Genomic DNA, 15,408 nt, shown 5'->3' on the forward strand with positions numbered 1-15,408 from the left:
AGGGAGCTTGTGTCATAGGGTTAGTGAAACACAATTAGAACTTTCATAATGATATTCATCACGTGTTAAGGGAGAGAGCATGACTAGCAAATCCACATCCAACTACTCAAACATTACATTAACTTCAACATAGTCGAACGAAATTAAATTTGTATCAAATATTACTACTAACTCATGCTAATTTTGCGACAATGACAACTCGTCTTCCATTTTCGGTACAGGTTTACTGAAAACAACTAAAATTTCTATTGGCCCAATGTTTTTCCAATAGTTAGACTCAATCAACACCTTCATCACGTCATCATTGGTTTTGAGTTCAATTATTTCGAATTCTATAACTTTTTTTGAATACTCATGGTGACTTGGTTTCCAAAAAAACAATCGCCTTACCATTTGTGTTTCATCAATACCATAAGGGGGAATCCCAGTAGGCGCAATTTGCTTGATCAAATCCTTCAGTTCATCCATGATACATCCAGTGGGAATGTCAAACTTTTTGGGATTTTTTCCTGTGAACGAGTAACCAACAAACTCATTTTGGCGTGACATGTTCCACCTTCCATTGTAATATAGCAGGGCATCATGAGTAGGGGTCATAGTAGCTTGAAGTAAGTTTAAAATACCATATGGGGTTCTAGCAATGCTACATAATAACTCAATCAGACCAACAAACGAAAATTCATGATTACACATCAACATTATGTTAACATCAGCATCATCTTTCAGTTGCATACATTGAAATCGAAATTGATAACCTGTATATGTGAAAGGCTGTCGGTAGTAAATTTCATCCAAAAATTGCTAGTCAGTTAGCTTAAAGGTATTGTGTATTATGGTTTTTAACATTTGAAAATCACACTCGTTAGGTACTTGAATGGGAACTGGAGTGGAAGCTTGAAAGGAAACACCACTGTCGTTGTGAACAATGGATCCATTTGGAAAAATAAAACCTAATGTGGAGTTCACAACTGTCTGAATGCTTGTCTCTCCCAAGAATGCCATAGTTTTTTGTAAGAGTTGGGTTACGATTGAAACTTGTGGTTTTTTACAGTGTTAGACTGTGTCATATATATAGATGAGTTTTAATATCAGTGCTGCATTTTTTAAAGATTAAAAATACGCATGCACATGCTTTCTGTATGTGTTGTCAACTACACCAATGATGTGACATGCTTTAGCTTGCATCAGATCTGCATGTGTAGTCATGTTGTGCAAGGTCCTTTCACGCGCTTTATGTTAATGCAGACAACAATTTATCATACACGTTTTTTCACAATGTGTTGTCAACTCATACAATGATATATCATACATGCCCTTTTAGAATTAAGTAATAATTTTGTTGTGGACGTAACAGATAAATGTGAATATCCAATTCAAAACGATCAATCATTATAAATTACATGTTCAATCATCATTTATGTCAACATAGTCTCTCTTGAACATCACGAAGCTCTTGTAATGCTGCATTCTGGTAATATATGGATTTGGCCACGGCTTCGCTTGAGGATGACAATTGCTAGACCATAACAATGCTACAGGCGTTAAGGGACAACGTTCTTTTAAATAAACCTGTTGTACATGTGAAAAAAGTGTTAACTCAATCCTACAAAACTCAATGCATAAATATAAAAAAAAAACATTTCATATCTACAATGTACCTCAACAAAATGATTGCCATACACATAACCGATACAAATTATACAATGCAATGAAGAATTTGCCAGCGGTTGACTTCTAAGAGGAAAGAATGTCGTGCTTTGTTGTTTAGACAAGGAGACAACGATTACGTTATACCTTGATGCAATGACATGTCCTATGTCCGTTATATCCATCCACATATCTGTAGTCACCTGAATGAAACATATATACACGTCAAACTTAATTTCAAAGTTAAGTCTTAAAAATCAAATACATAAATTACATACCTTGGTTAACCCATTAACAAGTAGTGACATCCTTAATTCCTCAAATCTCTCTGTGCCACCAAAGAGCTTGATATAGTCTTATGAGAATTTGACAAGTTCTTTAAGCAGATGGTTGTGGACCACCGACCAAGAGTCTTGACCCATACCTAATAAACCGGCAACCGATCGATATCCACGGTTACCATCAACTTTGACATCAACAATCTTATCAATGAAGTCGTGCATAAATGGCTGAAACTGGTCCAACATGGGCATCATCGTTCTTTGATTCAGTTGCTCAGAGGATGATGCAGTACGCCTCACCGACGAATTGCTATTTTGCATAGATTCAAAGGCATCCACATACTCCCAGTAAGATGGATCGCGCTTTGTTGACTTTGGGTTTGTTAGATCAAGTGGCCTTGGAATAATTAAGAAGGGGGGGTTGAATTAATTATTAATTAGACTTGACTAATTAAAAACGTATCCTTCTTAATGTTACTAGATTCAATTAGGCTTTACTACTAAGTTATTAGAAAGTAAAGAACAAAAGCAATAACTTAGACAAAAGTAAAGCGAAAATAAAAAGTACACAACAGAAATTAAAGAGTGTAGGGAAGAAGAAGACAAACACAAGATTTATACTGGTTCGGCAACAACCCGTGCCTACATCCAGTTCCCAAGCAACCACCGGTTCTTGAGATTTCCAATAACCATGTAAAATCCTTTACAAGCAAAGATCCACAAGGGATGTACCCTCCCTTGTTCTCTTTGAACAACCAAGTGGATGTACGCTCCACTTGAACTGATCCACAAGAGATGTACCCTCTCTTGTTCTCAGTATAACAACCCAAGTAGATGTACGCTCCAATGTGTTAAGACAAAGAATTCTTAGGCGGTTAGTCCCTTAAATCTTTGTAAGGGGAAACAAAAGATATCTCAGGCGGTTAGTCCTTTGAAATCTTTTGTTTAAAGGGAAAGAGAAAAAGATATCTCAGGCGGTTAGTCCTTTGAAATCTTTTGTCAAGAGGGAGAAGGGAAGAAACAAAAGAATTCTTAGGCGGTTAGTCCTTTGAATCTTTTGACAAGAGAGAAGGAATGAATAAAAATAATAGCACAAGTTTTTGGTCAATGAACTTTTCTTGAAAGAGAAAGTATTGAACAAAAACTTTTTGAAAGATGAAGGAAATCTATTATGCATAAAAGGAAATCAGTCTTCTTAAAATCGTGTCATGGTCACATATTTATAATCATTTGATGACTCAAATTAAAGTTTGTGACTCTTAGCAATTTCTTTAAAACTAGTCACTTTAAGAGTTGTGACTTTTGTGAAAACTAATCACTTAAAAAGTTGTGAATTTTGAAAAAATCTTCAGAAACAAGTCACCTTAAGAATTATGACTTTTGGAAATTTATTTTTCGAAATCAGTCACTGGTAATCGATTACCATCATAGTATAATTGATTACACATCAACAAATGTGACTCTTTATGTTTAAATTTGAAAATCAAAACATTTCGAAACACTGATAATCGATTACAAGTATTGTGTAATCGATTACACAAGTTTGAAATGATTTGAAAAAGTTTTATCACAAGTTGTGACTCTTGAAATTTGAAATCTAACATTTTAAAACATTGGTAATCGATTACATGATTATGGTAATCGATTACATCTTTGTAAATCATTTTTGAAAAGAATACTGGCTACTAGTAATCGATTACTTCCTTCTGGTAATCGATTACCAGAGAGAAACTCTTTGGTAAAAAAATTTTCTTTTTGAAAAATTCTTGTGCTATTCAATGTTTTGAAAAACTCTTTTAATACTTATCTTGATTGAGTCTTCTCTTGATTCTTGAATCTTGAGTCTTGATTCTTTACTTGAATCTTGAATCTTGAATCTTGATCTTGATTCTTGAAACTTGCTTGACTCTGGCATCATCAAAATAATCTTGGAAGGCATTGCTTCCACAGGGTTCCTGCTCATAGCTTTCTTCGGTGCCCCCTTTGTGTTAACCTTTGCTGGAGGAGGACACATCGAATTCTGATCAGGGTATGCAATTTTCCAAAGTTTAGTCTTCTGAGTAAACTTGCCACAAACATCAAGTTCTTCAAATCTTTTGGATATTGTTTCCATTACTTCCTTGATGCTCACCTCGGACTCATATAACCCTTGGTCTGAAAAACTGAGTCTCCTCCAGAACATATGGATTGAATCTAGTGGGATGCAACGACTAACATATTTGGATAGCTCACAAGCACAAGGAAGACCAAGCGTGGTTCTCACCATGCAACCACAACTTGAGGGATTCTTGCCAGCATAGTCAACACGCTCTAATTCAGCAACAATATAATTTAAAGCATACCTTGAAACCATTCCAAGAAGCCTCCTGTATAAGGTTATTTTGAACACATGTCCAACAACATGTGTACTTGTTTCAAATGATGCTTTAATCTCCGTGTGCTGCAACATAATCATGTTGTTCATGGCATCCCACACACTGCGTAAGTCTCCAATGCTATTTTGTAACAATCTTTTTAAAGACGAGTGAGCAGATTCAACCCTACATTTGAAATACACAAATAAAAATAAACATATACAATAATACAATTCCATCAATTCATCAACATTAATAGAAATAGTTGAACAGTTTCATACCTGTTTGTTGTTGTGTTTCCTAAGTGCATCACCTTATTAGTCCAGGTGGAAACAAATTTTTCCTTGTGTGGTATTATCCATGTTTCCTTGACATAGTCAACAAACATTGGCCAAGGTGCGCAAGCCATTTCGAACTTCATCAGGCATTCATCAGACTGCTGTTCTAAAGGACAATCAATCAAACATCCCCAACAATCCATGACATAATCCCAAGCATTTTTTTGGGTAATTAGTGATTTACATTTGGCCTTCACATTTTTGTTTATGTGAAAGCTGCACAACAAATTTGTACATTTAGGGAATACATCCTTCACTGCATTCATCAATGCTTGGTCTCTGTCAGTGACAATAACTCTAGGGAGGGCATCACGCTTTAAAAAAAGGCCTCAGAAGCGTTGTAAAGCCCAGACCAAATTATTAATGCGTTCACCCTCCACATATGCAAAACCGGCAGAGAATGTCATCCCAGTCGGTGTCACCCCAACAAAATCGAGCAGTTGGAGTCTGTATCGGTTTATTTTGTAGGTGATGTCTATCAAAAACACCAAATTACATGCGTTGACTAACTTCATTGCATCAAGGTGACACCAAAAGATATCACGAACCACGTCTTCATCCTTTATTCTATGCCAATGAATATACTGATCACGTTCAAGAAGCTTCATCAGATGTTGCATTTCAAGATTGCTTCCTCTTATGGAAGAACGGAATGCACTTCTTGCATTGTATATCTGTTTAATGGTCGTACAACTATTGGCATTGTGTTCCTTCAGAGTTAGCAGAATGTTTCTTGGCTTCACCATGGACTTCGTCATATCAGTAATAAGTGTTTTTTCAGCTTTAGTCAATCGCCCCGCATATGGATGTTCAACTAATGACTTGGCCAATTCATGATTATGCACTCCATAAATCAACTTCACCATCCAGCCTTCTCCTCCAACCACTGGCTTGCAACGAAGCTTGAAAGGATACCCACATTTCCTAGTCCCAGTGTCTCTTCTGATAAATTCTTTTTTCCTACACCTATACTCGCCACTCCTTTCATAGCCAATTAACACAAACGTAGTCCTTCCTCTACTACCTGTGTTTGTATCCGACCTTAAAATCACCGCCACAAATCCATTTCCATGAGCAACGGATCGATCTCACTGCAAAACATCCTCTCGGCACTCAAACACCTAGAAAGCAATCCACATAATTTAAGTATTCTACCAGTATTCACTTTATTAAATCTGTGACAAACATTAACATTATAACCTGAGAAGTATTGAACGCATCAGGACAATCAACATGTGGTTCATTAGCACCACATGCTTCTTCATTTTCATAATCCATATCTGCTTATTCAGACATTATTTCATACATCCACTCATCTTCGTCCATCTAACCAACTCAAACAAAAAATGGTCATACTAACAAATTAATAATTTTTTAAAAAATGGAAAATAAATTCAAAAAACATCACATTTTAAAAGTAGTTACTCTTCTTACGGATCAAGTTGATCTATAAGTGACTTATGGATCAACTTGATCCATAAGTAATCTGTACGTTTGTGACACAGCCACCACCTTCTGCGTACCTCGTTTGTCGTCGCCGACCACCGCAACGCACCTTCACCTTCACCGCGCCTAACTGTTCACAACGAACCAACAAACCCGAGACAATGCCACACGAAAATCACAAAAATAGAGAAAAACAGCAAACAAAAATGGCAGCTGTGTGAAGCGCAAGAAAAAAAAAGCTTTTATAATGAAAAAAAAGGCTAGGGGCATTTTTGCCATTTATAAATTTTGCTGGGTGCACCAGCAAAAATGCTGGGTGAACCTAGCAGCACTCAACTCCTCCCCATGAACATAGAGTGCAGCATGTTTCACAGTAAACCAGTATGGTTTTCCGATCATTACCAATACGAACAACTACATTATCTGACTCTTCCAATTTGAACAAACCTCGTAGGTCACACAGCCACAACTCGGCACCACAACCTAACTTCATCATAGGCATCATGTAGGAAACTTAGAAAACAAAAAAAAAGAGTTCAACAACAAGACTACTTCTAGGAATTGATTTAGAACATGTTATGAACTAAATAACATGCATGAATTAGACTCAAAATTCAAAAGATAGGCTAAGAATGACAAGAATACATGAACAAATGTATCTAGAATTCAATCAACAAAAATAAAAATTCAACACAAACTTAGAACATAATGTGACAATTACTATGACTAAACATGACTATAAGACAACATGGATTAAGTGATTTACACTTAGATTTTTGTGTATTTTTTTTCTAATCAATATTTTGGAAGAAAATTTAGATCTAAGGTTCAACACAAGAATATTATGAATGAAAAATGATAGAACCTAAAATCAACACAAAAATATGATTCAAGAGTAGATCTACAAAATTTGAACCATAGAAATGCAAGAACAAGTGTAGATCTAAGATTTAATCGGTTTATTTTTTTGAATCTATTCTAAACAGCACCAAACCACAAGACAATGGAGGATATACATGTAGAATAAGATGAAGAACAAGGAATTAAAGAGAATTCATCGAACAAAAAGATAGAGGAAGCAAAAGAACATCGCCTAGATGAAGATGCTCTTGACACCACATGATGTAAGCTCCATTGGAGCTTGTAGGCCTATGATCTTCTTCATCAATGGAATCCTTTGCTTCTTGCAATATGAATGGAAGCGGAATGGAGAAGGAAGAGAGAGAGGAGACACCACTTCAAGGAGAAGATGAGTCAAGAAGAAGCTCACTACTATAGGAGGCTATGGATAAGAGCTTGGAGGAAAAAGGAGATGAATGAAGGGAGAGGAAGAGAAGAACACGAAATTTTGTGCTCTAAAAGAGCTCTGAAATATGAAGTTTAATTTTCAAATGATCAAAGTTAAAAAAATGCACACACATGACCTCTATTTATAGCCTAAGTGTCACAAAATTGGAGGAAAATTTGAATTTCAATTCAAATTTTACTTGAATTTGAAATTGAATTTCTGGAGCCAAAATTTCACTAATTATGATTAGTGAATTTTAGTTATGGTTCAGCCCACTAATCCAAGATCAATTCCAAGATTCTCCACTAAGTGTGCTTAGGTGTCATGAGGCATGTAAAGCATGAAGGACATGCACAAAGTCTGACTATATGATGTGGCAATGGGGTGTGGTAAGCAAATGCTCACCTCCCCCTCTAAAATTTAATTGGATTGGGCTTCTACCAATTCAATTAAATTTATTTCCAACCACACACATCAAATATTCACTTAGTGCATGTGAAATTACAAAACTACCCCTAATACAAAAACTAGTCTAGGTGCCCTAAAATACAAGGGCTGAAAAATCCTATATTTCTAGGGTACCCTACCTACATTATGGAGCCCTAAATACAAGGACCAAAAATAATGAAACCTTAATCTAATATGTACAAAGATAAGTGGGTTCATACTTAGCCCATGGGCCTGAAATCTACCCTAAGGCTCATGAGAACCCTAGGGCTTTCTCTTGCATCTTTGGCCCAATCTTCTTGAAGTCTTCTATCCAATGCCCTTGGGGGGTAGGATTGCATCATATATAGTGCTGGTAAACCTGAGATTATAACATGTTTGATGTCTTGGGGGTTAAGGAATGGCATTCACTTGGATCTACTTTCTACACTTGACAACAATTCTGGAATTTCTCGAAGATTCACACAAAAGCTCGCGTCAAGAGTTGTCAACTTAATAGATTCTTTAATGTATGATGGGAGAGACACAAATATGCTCCCCGATACATTCAAGTATTTCAAGTTTCGAAAATTGTAAACAATTGCGTGAACATCTTTGTTTGATAGATTAACACCCTGGAAATGCAATGTCTCTAGTTTTGGGCATGTTGAATGGCTTCCTTCAAACCTTCTAAATCACTCTTGAAGTCCACGACATTCTCCAATTATTAATGTGACAAAATTTGGAAACAAAAATAAGCCACTTGGTAAATGTTGGGGCATTGCTTTGCGCACCCAGCAAATTGCTGGTACACCGAGCATAAGATGGGCAATTCCAATATTACCCTTCTGTAAAGCTGATATAGATTGTGAATCCGTAAGTCCAATATGGATTGACAATAGGTATGCCATATGGATTATCAATCCTTATTAGGCTTACGGATTATCAATCCGTAGGAATCGAACATGTGATTTTCACGTTATTAGCACAATGCTCTAACCAATTGAGCTTATAGGCTAATTATGTTAGAAAATAATTAATGTTGCTATATATAACACTAAAATTTCTAATGTATATTTAATGCACACGTAAATTTACATAATAAATTTTGTGACAATTAATTTTGATCTAATAATTAATTTGTTTACATATATAAATTGTAAATAAAAATTATAGGTTTAATAAAAATTTATATATGTAAAAAAATACATTATTAACATAAATATACTAATGTATTTTTGGTCTTATTACAATTAATTTTGATCTAATAATGTATTTTTTTACATATATAAATTTTAAATAAAAATCATAGTTTTCATAAAAATTTATATACGTAAACAAATTAATTATTAGATCAAAATTAATTGTTGCAAGATTTATTATCTAAATTTACATGTGCATTAATTATACATTAGAAATTCTAATGTTATATAGCGACATTAATTATTTTATAACATAATCGATCTATTAGCTTAGTTGGTTAGAACGTTGTGCTAATAACGTGAAAGTCTGAATCACAGGTTCAATCCCTGCGCAAAGATTCTGGGAAGCTACATCATATCTATTTTTGACATTTTAATCTTTAATGTCTTATCCATCGTTCCCTTTATCTTTGGGAAGTGTGAGTTTTATACAATCGTTAAAGGATAGGTATTCTAGAGATGGCAAATAGATTGTTGGCACAAAACTTCGGAGTTGATAGCATTCTGAAGCACTTAGAAAAATAAGGTTAGGGAGACCTCCAACTAATTTATGAATGGTAACCAATTCCATGCATCCATCAAGTCTCAATTCTCTTAAATTCACGGCCCCAAACACATCAGGAAATTCAGTAACCATAAGACAATAAGAGATATTCATGTAAATCAAATGCTCAAATCTCTACAAAACACATATAAAGAAATTAATTAACAACAATCCATCCAAATTATGTAAATTGTTTTCAGATGAAGGTAATAATTAATTATCACACTATAAACTTTTTATATACACTTAGCTCAAATAATAAGACTAATAAAAAGAATGAGACTGAAAAGTGTAAAGCATACAAACTCAGGCGTGAAAAAAATTAAAGTTAGTAACATGATAAGATCAAACAATCTAAACAATTTTATGCAACATGAAAAACAATAAGCAATCATATACCTCAATGAATGGCTTTTCCAATATGTGTAGAGGACCTCCAAATAGATCAGAGCTCCTAATTTTCTTGGGATAAAAATTTGATGGAAATGACTGTGAAGGGTACTCTGTCCATTCGAGTACCCTTAAGTTATTTGGAAGATAATGAGGCTTATTTGAAAAGCTTGTATTATGAACAATGAGAATTCTAAGATTCTTCATTATTTGACATCCTCTACCTCGACATACATATAATTAAGAAAAAAAATATAAAATATGGAATTTTATTCAATCAATTTTTTTCAGATCGCTTAAACAAATTCTATTAGAGCGTTGTGTCTCAGTGTCCTCTAGCGCGAGGTTCTTTAAAGCCATCCACCTAACCATCTGCTTCCACGAACACAAAGTTCAAGATCATCACAAGATCCAAACACAAACAACACATAGAGAGTGAGTTATCACATTCCTATCTATAGAGAAATAAGACAGCATATATATATATATATATATATATATATATATATATATATATATATCATATAAATGAAATACACCTTATTTTAACACAATTCACGTCATTCCATCACTTATCGTGTAACATCACATCTCAACACTACAAGTTTCACACATTTTCACATCATTCACGTACTTAAGGATAAAAAATAATATCACTCAACCAATCAATTCGATCAATACACAAGCGTTATGCAACAAATATACTAAGACTTAATCCTATATGCAATGTGATACCATGTCAGTGAAAAACCTCATTGGGCTCCCAGAAGTACATGACAAGATAGAATACACACTGGTAAGTCAGGTCACTCTCACTAGGTAAAATCATAGGGAGACCAATCAGGGTCATTTTGTTTTGCGAGAATGCTCCAACCATATAGGATCAGCATAGACTTCAAGGAACATTCAAACCGAGTGTATTTACCCCTAAGGCCTACACTCCGAAGAGTTCGTCAGGGCCTCTCCTTACTGATTCGGGTCCAACCCAGAAAACATTTTAGCACGCAGACTCTATCTATGAACTGTACAAAACACACGACTCCTCAATTGTTCTCAAAATAATTTAATCTCATTGCGCCTCAAAGTGATGCATTAACTTGTCGCCCTTAAAGGATCTTACAGTGGTGTGATTGTATGGTTCATAGCTCACAACTCAATGCACACAATATCTCAATAAACATGTATCTCACAATTCATCACATATTCAATTGGTCACTTACTCACAATTTCATGATCTCAATATAACAATTTATCATGTTAATTTAGTAAATCTTGTCCAAAATACAAAAAATTTATACGAAAAAAGTTTCTCACAACATGGGGAGTAAAATCCTTCAAATAATTTTACATAATCATGGGTCATAAACACGAAAACACCAAGAACACTCAATTTTATCAACCAATTCACATCAGGACATCAATTGGTCCGTCAAACACAACGATATCATAATTATAATTGTAAAGAAAGAATTATAATTCAATAAATATCCCAAAATAAATCCCAATTTAATTCTCTAAGGATCTCTACACAAGTTCATTCTAACCCCAATTGTGATAAACTCATCCTTTACCTGTAAGCAGGCTCATGTGTGTAGTCCAACAGTAATAGCAGTGTCTCTAGCGGTTCCCTAAGATTTTCTCAAACTTTTCCTCTGGTTGCTCTGCTAGGGTTTCCAAGCATTAGAGAGAAGGAGAAGGGATTTGAGCCTTCATTCCACTGTCTTTGTGTTAGTAGTATTTCTTCCTCCATGGACAATATTTCACAAATTCCAATGGTGGAGATGTGCGAAAATGAGTTTTGAACCTAGTGTTCAAATGTCATTACGATCCAACAGTTAATGAGTCCGGGATCATAATTTTACAGGGACAGATTTGGGTGTATGCGGGAAAGAAAGAGAGCTCCGTGTGAGGGACATTTTTGTAACCACAAACATTATTTTGCAAATCCCAATGTTGGGGATGTGTGAAAATGAGTTCCGAATCTGGTGTTTAAATTTCACGACGATCCAATAATTAACTAGTTTGGGATCATAGTTTTAAATGGATGGATTTAAGTGTATGCAGGAAAAAAAAAGGATTTTGAGAGAGGGGGAAGAGAAAAGGAATATGAGAGAAGAGAGAGCGTAAAGACGTATCGTAAATATAAAAATTGACTCAATATGTCTCTATTTATAGTTAGGGTACTCTCAACCTATTATTTACTCTATTTTTCTTTATTTTATTATTTTATAAAAAAGAATTCTATTTTACTTCTTATCCAATGAATAATTAAATTATCTTTTTTATTTTCTAAGAACATATATTTATTTTATTTACCTTAAAATCATTATTTTAATTGATAAAATATTTATCCTTATTTATTTAATTTAAAAATATAATTATTTTTCTAAAATCTATTTATTTTTAAATAAAATTCTTTTTAATTTATTTTATGAAAAATGGGTGTTACACATTACCAATGCAATTAATTTCTTCACTTTGAGGGGGATCAAGCATTATTCCTTGAATTTTGCTACTTCCCTTTCAAGAAATTATAAGTGATATTAATTAAGTATTCATAATTTAAAAATAAACTAAAATGTTTAAAGATGATAAAAGTCTAGAAAGAAAGTTGACAGCATTATTCTTACCTTATTATCAACAAGTACTTAAAGAACATCTTCATGATGCCATAATCTACTGCGTTCACCAACTTCGTTCCATGCTTCCTCCTTAATAATCACTCTACCCATGTTCTGTATAAGATCGTGCATCCCCAAGCAATCCATCTCAACAGTTAAAAGGGATTTATTAACTAATGTTGTAATACCATCTCTTATGCTGAAGTCACACGCATCTGTTCTCTTTTTACATATGTCAATCCCTACCCATTGAAAAAGCATGCAACGTCAAGAAAAATATTCTTTTCATTGGAGGGAAGGCTATCATAGCTTATTCTAAGAACTCTTTGAACACCTGGAAGTGGACTCTTTCCATTCACCCAAATTTTTGCCAACCAAATGAGAACCTAGTACTTTTAAGGCCAATGGAAGGCCTTTGCAACAACTCATTGGACGATTGGACAGATCTTTGTAGTTTGTTTCAGGACAACTCTTTCTAAAGGCACTCTTACAAAAGAACTCCAGAGATTCTTGGTCGTTTAGCACTTTCACTTCATATCTCTTTTCGACCCCAACAAGATCTAGCAAATGTGTATCTCTTGTTGTTATGATTATCATGCTTCTAGGACCAAACTAATCACATTCCTTTGCCAAATTCTCCATCTGTTCGATGTTATCAACATCGTCTAGAAATATTAGAACTCTTTTTAACCCAAGTCTATTTTTTTATTGATTTCTTCATTTTTTTTAGCTTAATATCGTTGCGCCCAAGTATCTCTGATAGAAGCTCTTGTTGAAGATGTTGTAGGCCCTTTTGATTTGAGGTTTCTCTAACGTCGGAAATAAAACTTAACCCTCAAACTCCTTGTAAATGGACCCATACAAAGCTTTGGCAAGTGTGGTTTTGCCAATTCCACCTGTTCCATGAATCCTTAACAAGCAGGTGATATTAGAAAACTTAAGATCTAGAAGTGACTTCAATTCTTCATCTCGATACACCCGTCAAACTATATGCTCATCACTAGATAAATATTTAGGAGACACTTCAATGAAAATCTTGCTAACTAGATCATCAATAAACTTGGATTCAAAATCCATCCTGATAAACAATTCTCTTTAAATTAATCTTCAAATTGGGTTTGTCAAATTATATAAACACGCCAAAAATGGCATTGTGAACAAAACAATCATCCTTGGCCATAATTTAACAGGTAGCAATATATATATATATATAGATAGATACATACATACATACTTATCCTTGTTCAGATGTCAAATGTTCTCCTTTCAAGTTGGCTATGTCAGACAAGGCTGACCACCATTTCTTTGCCTTCTCTGAATCTTTCCCAAACCTTGTTTCATGGTTAGTCATGGCCTCACCATATCTTTGATTCTAATACCTCACATTTGAGGGATCCACATTGTAGAAGATGGGGTAAATGTGCTTGTTTTTTGACATCATACACTCATGGGTTTTGACAAGTTCATCAAGGCACCATGAAGAAGCTGCCTAATTTTTAGGGAAATCAACGATTGAAATCCTTGATTCTTCAATGGCTTTAAGAAGCATAAGGCAAATCCGATCTCCAAGCTGGAGTTCTTTGTCACATCCTCTACCCCAACATACATATAAATGAAAAAAATGTATAAAACGCAGAATCTAATTAAATTAATTTTATTCAATAAAATCATAAGTAAATCCACATAAGTAAAAAGTCCACATTCGATTCATTGTTAACAAATAAAATTTCTTAGAAACATTTTCAGCTCAAAATAAGGCCATTCAAATTTACAAAAGAACTCAAGTTAAGCAACGAAATAAAATAAAGTAAAATAACATGTTCGGAACATCATAGAACCAAAACAAAAACTCATACCCCAATGTCATATCCTATTAGAGCATTGTGTCTCGGCGTCTTTTAGCACGAGGTTCCTTAAGGCAATCCACCTAGTCATCTGTTCTCATGAACACAAGATTCAAGATCATCACATGATCCAGACACAAACAACACACGAGGAGTGAATTATCACATTTCTAAATAAAATACGAATAAACAAAGACATAAGAAAAATACATTATAAAAATATTTATCACATAGCTCAACTTAATACAATCCATGACATTTCACCACTTTATAATTTAAAATTCATTTTTCAATCACCAATCACATTACACATGAATCACAAACTCGACTTAAGACGTAACAACACTCACCAATTTTATAATAAACAATTCACAAGCGTTATGCAACAATTATACTAAAACTCAAGCCTATATGCAATGTGGTACTATGTTAGTGAAAAATCTCGTCGGGCACGTAGGAGTACATAACAAGACATGCCATGCAATGGATATGTCAGGTCACTCTCACTAAGTGAAATCATAAGGTGACCAGTTAGGGTCACTCTGTTTTGCAATAATGCTCCAACCATATGGGATCAACATAGGCTTAAAGGAGCACTCAAACTAAATGTATTTACCCCTAATGCCTAAACTCCGAATAATCCGTTAGGGTCTTACCTTCCTAATTCAAGTCCAACCCTAAAACAACTTTTGCACGCAAACATTACTCATGAATTATATAATACCCACGACCTCACACTTATTTTCAAATACGTTTAACACATTGCGCTACAATTTAACACTTCGGGTTCCAAATTTAGAACCTTATACTTTCCTTTTAACACCTCGTCCATAAACACTTTTCTCAAGGTAAACACCAATCGAGTTATTGTATAACTCACAATTCACAACACAAGTAATATCACTTCAAGGATTGACCAAACACTTATTCACAATCATATCTTACGCCCACAATCTAACATCTCACGACGCACTATTACAAAAAGTTTTTTAACATCGGCTTATTAACATCAGTTTTGGACAAAACC

The sequence above is a fragment of the Glycine max genome, chromosome 4, assembly GCF_000004515.6.
Source record: "Glycine max cultivar Williams 82 chromosome 4, Glycine_max_v4.0, whole genome shotgun sequence".
In the NCBI taxonomy this organism is placed as follows: Eukaryota; Viridiplantae; Streptophyta; class Magnoliopsida; order Fabales; family Fabaceae; genus Glycine; species Glycine max.